General features: G+C 42.5%; 1 long non-coding RNA gene across 2 annotated transcripts; it reads right to left on the minus strand.

Annotated features, from left to right (window-relative positions):
• Positions 1-1495: 1495 nt before the first annotated feature.
• LOC120305386 lies at positions 1496-9539 on the minus strand. 2 transcript variants are annotated; one of them, XR_005556027.1, is made up of 2 exons: positions 5551-9539; positions 1496-3787 (listed from the first exon to the last, which is right to left on the minus strand). It is a non-coding gene; the product is annotated as an uncharacterized LOC120305386 (long non-coding RNA). The 2 variants fall into 2 exon arrangements; XR_005556026.1 differs by having other exon boundaries at positions 5255-9539.
• Between the last annotated feature and the right edge of the window lie 2562 nt (positions 9540-12101).

A 12101-nucleotide genomic window follows, 5' to 3' on the forward strand; every position in this document is an offset into this window, starting at 1 on the left:
GAGCCTGTCCCCCAGCCCAGGGGAAGTGTCCAACTATCGCGGGCAGAATACCCAGGAGTAGCCGATATATCTCGGCAGCTACAGAGGGCAAAGGAAGCATGTGGAAGAGAATATTGCCCGTAGGTCAGAGGTCTTCAAACTTGGCCCTTTTATGACTTATGGACTGTGCGTGCCTGGCTGCGGAATTCTGGGAGTTGAAGTCCACAAATCATAAAAGGGCCAAGTTTGAAGACCCCTGCCGTAGATAATTCCTACGGGGCAGGGACAGCAAAGGTTTCCGCGTCTCTCCACCGGCTTGCAGGATGGACTTCCATGGCAGGCGAGGACCACCAGGAGGCTTCCCCTGCAGGCTGCGGAGTCCTGGCAGTCTTCGAGTTTCAAAAGGGAACTGAGCATGCGCCTCTGTCTTTTGCCCGCCTCCGCTTTTCTAGCTCTCCAGTCTGATGAAAAGGCGGGGGGGGGGGCGGGAGCGAAGGCTTTCCCTCTTTGGTCCCCTCTGCCCTTTGCCCCCCTCCCAGACTATTCACCCTCGGGACCAAGAGGCCGCAGGAGGTCCTTGCAGGAAGAGCAGGGCTGGGAGGAGCAGCTGCTTCCCTGAAATGCCGGATGAGCCGCTGTGCAGCATTCTGAGGAAGGGCATTCCTCCAGATTGCAGGCTACAATGGGGGGCACTCGGAGCGAGGGGCGGGTCTTTACAAGAAGGTTGCACTCCAGGCGTGGGTTGATGGGGGGGGGGTTTCCTCTCCCTCCCGAGCCACAATCTCAGCCAGCGCAGCGACTTCTTTCCTTTTGGCTTCTTTTCCATTTGATCAGTGATGTTGGGAAAGATTGGATGCTCCTCACGAACCCCAGGAAGGAATCTTGTCTTTAGGATGTATTCCCACCATCCTAAAGCAAAGATGCAAGTGCCACGGTCCTCCCCCCCCCCGCAATTAATGGCCTGAAAGAGTTCTTTGCAGGAAAGCAGCTGCTGGCAACGGTGCTAGGAGTTCCCTGATGGAGGCCAAGAGGGGGACCCCTTGCGAGAATGAGTTGGATCCAAAGCCAGCCCCCTCAAGTGTGTGTTTGAATCTGTCTGGACCCCTGATGGTACACCAGTTGGAAGGCGAAATGGGTGGGTCAATCCAGTCAAAGGCACACCTGGCTGGATCTCGTTGCACTCAGCAGTTTGAAGACCTATTCTAGCCAAAAGGATGTGAGAAACTTGCAGAGGGCCATTTCTGCCTAATTCCAAGGAAGGAAGCATGGGCAGATTCTCTCCATCCCCTGAACCAAAACGGGATCCATATCCTTGGGGGCCCCACTTGAGACCACCAAGAGGGATGTTTGCTTGGTTCTGAAGAGCCAGCCAGGTGGGACCAGATCTCAGGGAATTGGGGCACTCCTTCTCAACCAGACACCTGGAAAAAAAGCTAGTGTTGCCCCCAAACAATGGCAATTAATCCTGTGAGATGTAAAAACCCCAAATTTTGATACAATACGAAGACAAGTCTGGTTAACAAAACAAAGGTTTATTGGAGAATAACAGAAACAGAATAAAAGAGAAAAGAGAAAGAATAGAAGAGAGGAGCGTTTGCAAACGCGGCCCCCTGGATCCTTCCCTATGGATTGGATTCCAGGAGCACACTGGCCTGGTTTCAGGTTTTGCATTTTATAGCCCTACAATGCATTGTCACATCTCTTTCATCTTAGTGGTTTTCTCTGAAGTGGTACTTTGTTAACCTGACCTCTTCCGTCCATCTGCTGTTATCTTTTTTATCTGGAATTCTCACTTTGGGTTAAAATCCCCTTCTTTGATAGTAGGATTTCCACTTAAAGTGTAATTTCCTATGTCCGGGAGATTTTTAGGCAGGATATAGTAAACATTTGGTCATATATTGGCATTGCATTGTTACATTTGTGTTACAGCATTACATTAGTACTAAAGAGACAGTTTCATATAATGGCATTACATTTCTACAATTATTTCTACAATTATTAAAAGAATAACTTTTATTTCCTTAATTTTTATTTCCTTCAATCCCCCCTTTTCCTTTTCCACCTGAATTTATTCTTTTATACTTTTAACAGTTCATAACTTCCTATATTTTCTTTAGATTCCTGTGCAAGCAAGTTTTCATATTCTGAGTCTTCTTTCCCCAATGTTCCTTAAAGTATTGGGCCCATGGTCCTTCCTTCTACTAAAGAAAGTACTAAGGAAACAACAGTAGCAGAAGAAAAACTTTTCAACACATAGTCTAGGTTCTAGGAACACGTCCAATCCATTGAAGTTTTTCTCCCACTTAGATGGAAACAATTCAACAGGTAAGGCAGGTTGAAATTTCATTTTCAGGCCGTCCAGCTGCAGAGTTTGTCACTGGAGAGGATATGATGGGACTTTCCATGGACTCACACCTTGATTCCTTAAATCAGGAGGACTTGGCATGATTGAGACCACTCAGGACTGGTATTTCTAGGTGACAGTTCTTTTCACCTGAATCCACTCTCCAGGAACAATGGCCAGAGACAGGTGGTAAGGCAGCCTGGGCCTGTACTGAGATAGAAGACAAAACCTGCACCACATTATGCAAACGCTGAGTAACTTTCTTCTCTTCTTCATTGACATTTTTGAACCTTCATGTAACAAAAGCCTCCCATTTCAAAGAAACAAAAACAACTTTCCAGTTGAGGCCTATATTGACATGGCCTCACCACTAAATGTTGTAAAGCTTTTTTTTTTTAACTTGAATTTTATCACATATTTGTTTAACTAAAATATAAATACAACCATCCTGTTGTAGAAAATATTAATCATCCCTTGTGACCCCCCTTCAGTGGCTGCTTCTGTGTTCTAGCCATTGTTTTGTTGTTGTTTTTTTCTTTTTTCTTTTCAACATCCCTCTCCCATCTTGCAACATCCACCTCCCATCTTTAGTACATTCTTATTCCTTCAACATTCTAAGGCTTGTGTTAAGGCATACAATTCACACGTTTGGGCTGACCACTTTAATGGCAGTCTCCCTGCTTAATGCATGCAATTCACAAGTCTGTGCAAACAAACTTAAAACAACTTTCCTGTTTCTTTCTTTTATTAACCATTCCTTCCTTCCCTTCTGCCACTCTAGCATAACTTTTCTTTTTTTTCTTCTTCCACCAGTATTCAAAACTCCATAAACATACTTGGAGTCAGTGTATATTTTCTCCTTCTCCCTTTGTCATTTTTACACATTGCTTACATGATTCTAATAGTTGGATAGGTTTTAAGAGTATAATAAGAAACTACCCCCCCAGACATACCATCTTGTAATGTTCCAATACATCTTCTAAGACTTAATATCACACTCTATCTCACACCCTGTGCACTGAACACAATTAATACAGTGAGAGCAGCAACAACACCCACAAAGATACCCACAAAATCAGCACATGCGGGAGGTCTTGGTTTTCCTTTGGTTCTAGATAGAAAAAGAAATATAAAGTTTAGTTCTTTTTCCTCTATTACCCCCCTTTCTGTCAGTAAGATTGACTATTAGTCCATGAAGTCCTTCGGAACTTTAGCTTCAGTGAATCTCCTTGGTGAGATTCCACCTTCCACTCCTCTGGGGCTGGCACAGGCCCTTTTACTTGGGAGTAATGGTCCAACTTTTTTCAGCTGTCCTGATAGCTGTCTCAGTGGTTAACAAGATGATGTAAAGTCCTTCCCAGGTTGGAGTTAGTTTTTTCTCTCTCCAGGCTTTTATCAACACCCACTGTCCTGCTTTGTATTGGTGTACTACAAAGTCCAAGGAGTTTGGGCAAGAATGCCTTTCTGTTGCAGGAGAGAAAAACACCTGGACAGTTCAAGTACATATTTTCTAATTATTTTATCTTTTAATTCAATTCTTGGTAATCCCTCCTTCCCCATCTACTATCGTATCTTCATTATGTCTCTTTTCTTGTTCTTTTCTTTTCTCAACTACTTTACTATGAACAAGTGTATACCTCCTTTAGGCTTCCTGATTAAAATTGTCTACACTTGATAAGAAATGCTAACCACCAAGATGTTCCCAAATGTCAATTTTAGATAAAAATGCCACTGGCTGCCTTCCCCCCCCCACTTCTGGGACAAAACCTCCTCCAACCTTTGTCCTTGTTTATAAATAAATTACCTAGCGAAGAACCAACAAAGGAGAGCTCACCAAACCCTGTTTGCATTTATTAACACAAGCTCTTTTTCTAACAGTTTTGCATACTAATCTTTACTCAAAACAGCATAGCTATTTATAATCCCAAAATTTTTCTCAACTTCTTTGTTTTAACTTCACACAAAAAATAAACAAGTTTAATAAGATATTCTGAGTTAGTGAAAAAGTTTTTTTTTAAACTCTAGTATTGCTTTTAATATAAAGTTAGTCAAATTCCAATTTAATCAAATTCCATTCAGATGGAAACAGATTTCCATTAAATTTCCATTAAATAGGAAGAACATTTACAAATCTAAGCAAACAATTTTGAATCATTTCTTTTGGTTGATATTAAACAATTTAAACTCAAAAATTTCCCCCAAAAAAGTTGTCCAACAATTACTGACCCCTCTTTTGAATAGAAAAAAAATGCAAAAGTGGGCATTAAATTTTCACAGCCACCCCACCTTTCTCAAACCTGAATTCTAAGCAGAGAAAAAGTTAAAAAGATCAACCCCCCCCCTTTTCCTTTCTCTCTCTCTTCCTCTCAAAGCAACACAGCCAGAAAAAGCAGGGGGGGGGAGGGGGTTGTGTCTGCAGATAGAGTTTGAAAAGGCATTAACACACTTAACATTTGCAAAAGGGAGAGAGCAGAATAGGCAAGAAAATGATATAGGATTTCCTGCCTGAGCAGGTAACTTTGGGCTGTTCTTAAGAGGGAGAGAAAAAAATAAACAAACACATCTTTCTTCACTTTGTTTGTTGGCCAGACAAACAGAGTGAAATTATTTCTTTTGGTATCTTCTTTTCTCTTGAGGTTAGTAACAGTCATATTTACTTCACACACAAAGACTCTGACACACATATACGTACCAAGACAAGGAAAAGAGAACAGAAAACTGCTTGGGAAAAAGGTCTTCTCACTCATACACAGAGACAAACACACATTTCTCTCATTCCCCTTATTTCCCAAAACTTCCTTTTCTACCCTAGCTCCACATGGGAAACCCATTCACAGACACAAGGCATCTGCTGCTAGCAAGATGGGTTTTCCTGTTTGAAGCTACTCAATTTTACAGTTTTTTTTCTTTAGGTTTACAACAACGACTTACAACAACAACCCATCTTCTTGAGAGTTTTCCTGATTATGGTTCCCTGAGGTTCTCGATTTGACGGCCACTCAAAACTCTTTTAACACCAGTTTGCTTCCCTTCAGGCTGGCCTTCTCCCTTGCGGGAGTAAGGGACCTCAACCTTTCGGGTCTGCACTCCTCTGGACTTACCAGTGTTCCCAGAACACAGCCCATCACACTTACACAGCCGTTATCGCAGAAATCCTCCCACAATCGCTCTCCTGACCACCCAGGTACAATTGCATGCTTCCCTCCTTCGGGGCAAAAGTTCCTTACCTGGGCCAGTGCACTGGGTTACCTGGTCTGGGCTTCAGTTGTTGACTTTCTTCCTATTTCCTGTCCTTTGATTTTTGTAAACCAGAGTTGTCAATTTAGTTTGGCTCGGAGCCTGCAAAGGGAAACTAGATCTCAGATAACTTCAGGCAGTTGAAATCAACAGGCGCGCTCCTGATTTTACTGAGAACAGTGTCCCCTAGAAGCTCTTAATGCCCGCATTCTCCACCAAGATTGTGAGATGTAAAAACCCCAAATTTTGATACTCACAATACAAAGACAAGTCTGGTTAACAAAACAAAGGTTTATTGGAGAATAACAGAAACAGAATAAAAGAGAAAAGAGAAAGAATAGAAGAGAGGAGCGTTTGCAAACGCGGCCCCCTGGATCCTTCCCTATGGATTGGATTCCAGGAGCACACTGGCCTGGTTTCAGGTTTTGCATTTTATAGCCCTACAATGCATTGTCACATCTCTTTCATCTTAGTGGTTTTCTCTGAAGTGGTACTTTGTTAACCTGACCTCTTCCGTCCATCTGCTGTTATCTTTTTTATCTGGAATTCTCACTTTGGGTTAAAATCCCCTTCTTTGATAGTAGGATTTCCACTTAAAGTGTAATTTCCTATGTCCGGGAGATTTTTAGGCAGGATATAGTAAACATTTGGTCATATATTGGCATTGCATTGTTACATTTGTGTTACAGCATTACATTAGTACTAAAGAGACAGTTTCATATAATGGCATTACATTTCTACAATTATTTCTACAATTATTAAAAGAATAACTTTTATTTCCTTAATTTTTATTTCCTTCAATCCTGTGCACAGAGCAAATGGGCAAGAGCCCAAAAATGTACTGATGGTTGTCCTGGGCATTTTCAGATCAGGATAAATCTGGAAAATTCCCCTTTGTTCAAAGGAAAGTCAAATGAACTTTCAATAAAGCAAGGATTGTATTTGACAGGATGCAAGTTAGGAAGAGGGACAGCTGCATCCTATCTGATTCCACTCCTCAAAATAAGGATTTGAAAGATAAAAGGATCTCATTTCACAAGTGAAATTTCTATCTACCTCAAACAGGTCAAGAGAATTCCTGATCTTAAGAAAGAACTGTTTTCTTTGCAGATCCAAGGAGATTCCTTGGGACAGCTTTTCAGCACCATGAAAAAGTGTATCCACAGTACACCAGAGGTGGGGAAAAAAAAACCCTTATTATTCTGGTTGGGCCTTGTGGGAAATTCTGACCGAGCATCAAGACCAACAACCTGGGGGAAGGAACCACAAGTTTTGATTTACAACATCACTTTAGAGAGTCGTGCTACCAGGAGGGGCCCTGGGAGCATAGCAGCAACATCTACCATCATTGACATCAGTGGCTGAATTGAGAAAAAAACCCAGAAGCTCAGATGCCAGACCAGATAATCCTGTAGTAATTCCTGGCCATTCTGTCCCTGGAGATGCAGAGCTGAATTCAAGAATGTAGAGCAGAGATCTGGTCCTACCAGTAGATGGTGTCCCTAGCAGAAGAATTTTTCTGGAGCCAGAAATAATACAAGGAAATGAAGGTGATATAATTTTGAACAGGTGATAATAGTTTATCAATTGTTATTTTTTCTGAGTCTAAGAATACAAAGAGAAGTTCTCTCTTCCCCTTTAGGTAATCATTCCTTTGCTTTGCCCAGATAATTTCTTCTCCCAGATTACTCACAGCTGGCAAAATGGCAGTAGAGTGAGAATTCAGTCCTTAATGTGTGCTGCCTTCCAACTTCCGCCTTTTTTTTTTTTTTTTTTTTTTTGCTTCCAGGTGAAGAGTCTGCCATGGAGACAATCATTCCAAGGCAAGAGGGAATCTGCACGGGTTCCTCTTAACAGTCACCCTGTTGGAGGGAAACTCCCTGGAGGATCTAACTCAAGTCACATCACAGGTAAGGAAGGGCTATCTGAGTGCAGCGAAGTCCTGGAGTTCCCAACTGCCTTCATTCATCATCTTCTATTCTGCCCAAACTCAGATTTATTCCCCTTCCCAGACACAGACTAAATGCAAATTCCTCATTTATTGGGATCAGTTTGATTTTGTTGTTGGACAGGAGATTACACAGTAGCGACACCTTTTTATCTGAGAGACTGATATGGACACCCATCTTATATACAAAATCTCTGGGTCAGTGCATAACAATAAAATATAAAAAACAAAATGATAGTAACCACAAACCATACACAGTATCATATCCGCAAAACCATTCTCCCCCCACAGCTTCTGGACTCTAGTCTTAACTTACCCCCCATGTATTGAGGGAAGAACCAGTTGCTTGCGGTGTCCTTATCACCCAATAAGGGGATGGGAGGAGGATAATGGATCTCATAGAAAATCCTCTTTCACAGGGCAGGGACAGCTATGGGAAAGGTGTGCTAACTAAGCCTCATTGGGTGACAACATCTAAGTGAGAGGACCTGAAGGCACCCACTTTATCTGGCTTGGTCAGATGGGCATGTACCCTCAGAAAGAGGCCTTCTTGCAAGTTCCTGGCTCTGTCTATTCGTGGCTTGAAAAGTGATAACCAGCACTTTGTATTGCACCTGAGAAAAAACCAAAAAGCTTGTGCAGCATGGTGGCTGAAAGAAGACTAGCTATAGGGCCCATTACATCAATCCAACTGCGAAGGGACCAAGTTGTGACGGACTGTGAGCAAACCCTCTCAGTCCAGGAGTGGGCACAGTTGATGCAGAAGATGGATCTGTACAAAGCCCACTAGCCAGTTATCAGCCACTCCTCAAGCAACAGTTGTGAGTCCAGAGGGAACTGAAATGGCATACCAGCTGTCTCTCGGGAAGCCCTTACCCCACTGAGAATCAGGGTTGAGGTAGACCCCGTTCCTCCCTATCCCAAAATTCACAGCCTCCAAGCACTGCATAAGGACACGAATAGCAAGGTCTGAGTGACCAGAGTTCGTTGCTGCTCCTTTTAAATATCAGCAGGAGATGAAACCATTAGGTGAGCTCATTTGGCAGGACATGGCATAGTACAGTATATTATGTGGTCCTTTGCAAGCTTTTTTCTTTCAGCTTAACCTAGAATAAAAGGAATGGAAGGCTTTCTTCGCTGGCGCCCAAATACTAGCTGTCTTTGCTGCAGAATCAGTAAGCTTGGCTAAAGTGCTGGTGTGTATAAAAATGTTTTGGGTGGAGGGAGGTTATTTGCTCCATGTGGAGAGAGCAGAGCTTGGCCTCTTCCCTTAGAGACGGGCGGTAAGAGGCTTGTGCCCCCCTCTCCAGCCTCTTTGCTCAGCCGAGTAGAAAAGCAAGCCAAGCTTTCCGTCCTTGGTATGTGCCCCACTGTGGTTTGATGGATTCGTAGTACTGCAGCCTGCTTTGTTTAAGAAAAAAGGGTTTCCTCTTTATACACATAGAAACATTGACTTTGCTTGTCAGAAGGTCGCAAATGGTGATCACGTGACCACGGAACACTGCAGTTGCCAAGCATCCGAAACTTGATCAAGTGATCATGGGGATGCTGCAACAGTCATGCCAGTTAAGTGTGAAAAGTGGTCATAAGTCACTTTTTTCAGTGCCATTGTAACTTTGAACGGTCACTAAATAGATTGTTGTAAGTCGAGGACTACCTGTATTACTTTTATCAGTGTTAGATAAACAGGGTATTACTGTAATACTATATTTGATTTATAATTGCTAATATATAACTGCAGCTACTTCTCTTTCTTGATCCTGATTGTATTTCCTTTCACTGTTTTCTATCCCTCATTTTATTATTTAAAGTTGCTGGTCATTGACTGAATAAATAAATACATTCCAAATAAAAACTTTCAAGTTTCTCATAAATCTGAAAGATGCCTTTAGTTGTCTTATGGTGATGGTCTAACTCAGGGGTCTGCAACCTTAAACTCAAAGAGCCACTTGGACCCATTTCTCACAGAAAAGAAAACATTGGGAGCCACAAAAACCTTTGACATCTAAAATGAAGATAACACTGCATATATCCTTTTTTACCTTTATGCTATGTATAAAAAAACTACAGCGTGTTGCACTTATGAAATCAATGAACTGCTACAAAGAAAACAAATTTTTATGCCAGAGAAAGAGGGGAAAAAAAACCTTTCTCCTTCATCCCAACAGGTGAAAACAATTTTTAGTAGTTTATCTACCATCTTTAAATACAGCATAATTATCCCAATACCTCATCAATTAAAAAAAATCAAAATATTTCATTAAACGTTCTTTACTAAAAGTCCAGTAAGGACAACATACAGTTGCAAGAAAAAGTATGTGAACCCCTTGGGATAACGCAGAGATTTGCATGAATTGGTCATAAAATGTGCTCTGAACGTCATCTAAGTCACAACAATAGAAAAACACAGTCTGCTGAAAATAACAATACACAAACATTACATGTTGCCATGGTTTAATTGAACATAACGTAAACATTCACAGTGCAGGGAGGAAAAAGTATGTGAGCCCCTAGCCTAATGACGTCTCCAAGAGCTAATTGGAGCCAGGAGTGAGCCAACCATCAGTGTGATGATATTGGATGTGTTGCTGACAGCTGTCCTGCCCTTTAAAAACACACACCTGTTACGGGTTTACTAGTTTCAGGAAGCACTGTCTGATGTGAACCATGCCTCGCAGAAAAGAGCTCTCAGAAGACCTACGATCGAGAATTGTTGACTTGCATGAAGCTGGAAAGGGTTACAAAAGTATCTCCAAAAGCCTTGATGTTCATGTGTCCACAGTAAGACAGACTGTCTACAAATGGAGAAAGTTTAGCACTGTTACTACTCTCCCTAGGCGTGGTTGTCCTGTAAAAATGACTGCAAGAGCACAGCGCAGAATGCTTCTTGAGGTAAAGAAGAATCCTAGAGTGTCAGCTAAAGACCTACAGAAAGACCTGGCACATGCTGACATTTTTGTTGACACATCTACAATAAGGAAAACATTAACAAGAATGGAGTACATGGGAGGACACCACGGAGGAAGCCATTGCTGTCAAAAAAAAATATTGCAGCACGTTTGAAGTTTGCAAAAGAGCACATATTCCACAGCAGTACTGGCAAAATATACTGTGGACAGATGAAACCAAAATTGAGTTGTTTGGGAAAAACACACAACACTATGTGTGGAGAAAAAAAGGCACAGCACACCAACATCAAAACCTCATCCCCACTGTAAAGCATGGTGGAGGGAACATCATGGTTTGGGGCTGCTTTGCTGCCTCAGGGCCTGGATGGATTGTTGTCATTGATGGGAAAATGAATTCGACATTTTATCAAGACACTGCAGGAAAACGTACGGCCATCTGTCCGCCAACTGAAGCTCCGCAGAGGATGGGTGATGCAATAGAACAATGACCCAAAGCATACAAGTAATTCAACAAAACAATGGCTTCAACAGCACAGAATACACTTTCTGGAGTGGCCCAGTCAGAGTCCTGACTTCAACCCGATTGAAATGTTGTGGCATGACCTTAAGAGAGCGATTCACACCAGACATCCCAAGAATATTGCTACACTGAAACAGTTTTGTGAAGAGGAGTGGTCCAAAATTACTCCAGATCGTTGTGCAGGTCTGATCTGCAACTACAGGAAACGTTTGGTTGAGGTTATTGCTGCCAAAGGAGGGTCAACCAGTTATTAAGTCCAATGGCTCACATATTTTTTCTTCCCTGCACTGTGAATGTTTACATGTTATGTTCAATTAAACCATGGCAACATGTAATGTTTGTGTATTATTATTTTCAGCAGACTGTGTTTTTCTATTGTTGTGACTTAGATGACGTTCAGAGCACATTTTATGCAAATTTCATGCAAATCTCCACGTTATCCCAAGGGGTTCACATACTTTTTCTTGCAACTCTATATTCATATTCTCTCTCTCTCTCTCCCCTCTTTTTTCTCTCTCTTTCCTCTCCCTCTTTCTTTCCTCTCTGTCTTTCCTCCCTCTCTCCCCGTCTTTATTCTCGGTCTCTCTTTCCTCTCCCTCTTTCTTTTTTTCTCTTTCTCCCTTTCCTCCCTCTCTCTCTCCCGTCTCTATTCTCTTTCTTTCTCTCTCTCTTCCCTCTCCTTCTCTCTCTCCAATCTTTTGCTCAGCTGGCCTCACGCTGTTCTCCGACAAGCTGACACACATTCTTATTAGACTGCTCTCTCCTGCCCTTGGTCTGCCAGTTCTCTTCCCCCACTAAGTAAATAAAATGTGTGTGTGTGTGTGTGTGTGTGTGTGTGTGTGTGTGTGAGAGAGAGAGAGAGAGAGAGAGAGAGAGAGAGAGAGCGCTGCTGCTTTCTGCTTCCTACTGAGACACAGCAAAGACAGGGAGCCCGCCCAATAAGCTTGTCAGCTTGTTGGAGAACAGCGTGAGGCCAGCTGGTCAAGTGAGCAGAAGATTGGGGGGGGGGAGAGAGAGAGAGAGAAGGGAAGTGCAAGTGCCTCTCTCTGTCTCTGCAAATGGCTGAGGAGGACTGGTAGCCACAGTAGAGGGCTGAAAGAGCCACATGCGGCTCCAGAGCCCCGGGTTGCCAACCCGTGGTCTAACTGAACAAACAGAAGAGCC

This window comes from Crotalus tigris, unplaced genomic scaffold (genome assembly GCF_016545835.1).
Source record: "Crotalus tigris isolate CLP2741 ecotype Arizona unplaced genomic scaffold, ASM1654583v1 scf7180000017668.6805642782:7212621, whole genome shotgun sequence".
In the NCBI taxonomy this organism is placed as follows: Eukaryota; Metazoa; Chordata; class Lepidosauria; order Squamata; family Viperidae; genus Crotalus; species Crotalus tigris.